Source organism: Jatropha curcas, chromosome 3 (genome assembly GCF_041381405.1).
Source record: "Jatropha curcas cultivar XTBG-Jc1 chromosome 3, XTBG_Jcur_1.0, whole genome shotgun sequence".
Taxonomy (NCBI): Eukaryota; Viridiplantae; Streptophyta; class Magnoliopsida; order Malpighiales; family Euphorbiaceae; genus Jatropha; species Jatropha curcas.
In genome coordinates this window covers 18,780,741-18,781,952 of record NC_143153.1, presented here as the reverse complement: position 1 = coordinate 18,781,952, position 1,212 = coordinate 18,780,741, and the positions used below count along the sequence as shown (strand labels likewise).

The following is a 1,212-nucleotide window of genomic DNA, read 5'->3' as shown; positions in this document are numbered from 1 at the left end:
ATCATCATGAGTCTTTTTCTCTTGAGGCAGAAAACCTGGTGGTGCATTCAAGTCGTTGGTTGGATTTCCATAAGAAAGATTAGGATGATTCCTTAACCTGTTATCATAAGAGTTAGCATACGGTAATTCTTCCTTCCTTCATTCATCACATAGTTTACTTGCTCCAAAGTTTACGGATTTAAAGAATCTAACATGCATTCTCCAATTCTATGTTGCCCATTACACCTGTCATATGTTTGCACAATAGAATTAATCGAGTTAGTAGTCAATAAGTCCAACTTCCTTACCATATTGTCTACCTTGGCATTGAGTGCGGTAATGACATCAATCTCATAAACTCCTGTAGTTTTCTTCCTTTTGGAGTTGCTTTGATAATGGCTATTGCTTGCCATCTCTTCTATCAAGTCATATGCCTCATCAATTTCTTTTCTTTCAAAAGATCCACCTGCAGCTGCATCTAGAGTAATCTTTATGCTAGGAGACAATGCATTATTAAAAGTTTGTACCTGTAACTATTTGGGCAAACTATGATGTGGGCACTTCCTTAGTAAGTCCTTGAATTTCTCCCAAGCTTCATACAAACTCTCTTGGTCATGGTGGACAAAGGTCATTATCTCATTTCGCAGCTTTGTGGTCTTTGAAGATGGAAAGAATTTTGCCAAAAATTTCTGAGCTAATTCCTCCCATGTTGTGAAACTTCCAGCAGGGCATGATTGTAACCAAGAACGTGCTTTATCCCTTAAAGTAAAAGGAAAGAGTCTTAATTTTATGGCATCCTCAGAAACTCCATTTTGTTTGAAAGTATTGCAAATCTCTAGAAAATTTGTGATATGGGCATTAGGATCTTCGCTGGGCAAAACTTCATAGTGAATTGAGGTGGAGAGCATTTGGATAATTGCTGGTTTAATCTCAAAATTGTTAGCCTCCGCCCTAGGCCTAGTGATACTTGAGGTAGCTCCATTGAGAGAAGGGGTTGTGTAGTCTCTCAAGGTGCAAACATGATGTTGAGGTCTGTCCTCTGGGTTGACTTCATCAACCATATTTGCTTGCTGTCCGGGTTTGCTTTCATGTGCTCTTCTAGCAGCGTTGTTCCTACAACAAGTCTTTTTGATTTCTGGATCAAAAATTAAGGGCTCAGTTCTACCTGATCTTCTTTGTGTAAACATCTGAAATAATCTTCTAGAAAAAATTAAAAATAAGAATAAATGTATA

At 37.9% G+C, this 1,212-nt stretch overlaps 1 non-coding gene across 1 annotated transcript; it reads left to right on the top strand.

The window, feature by feature from the left end:
- Positions 1–522: 522 nt before the first annotated feature.
- Positions 523–629, top strand: LOC119371517 (small nucleolar RNA R71). The gene has a single exon (XR_005179138.1). It is a non-coding gene; the product is annotated as a small nucleolar RNA R71 (small nucleolar RNA).
- Positions 630–1,212: the final 583 nt, after the last annotated feature.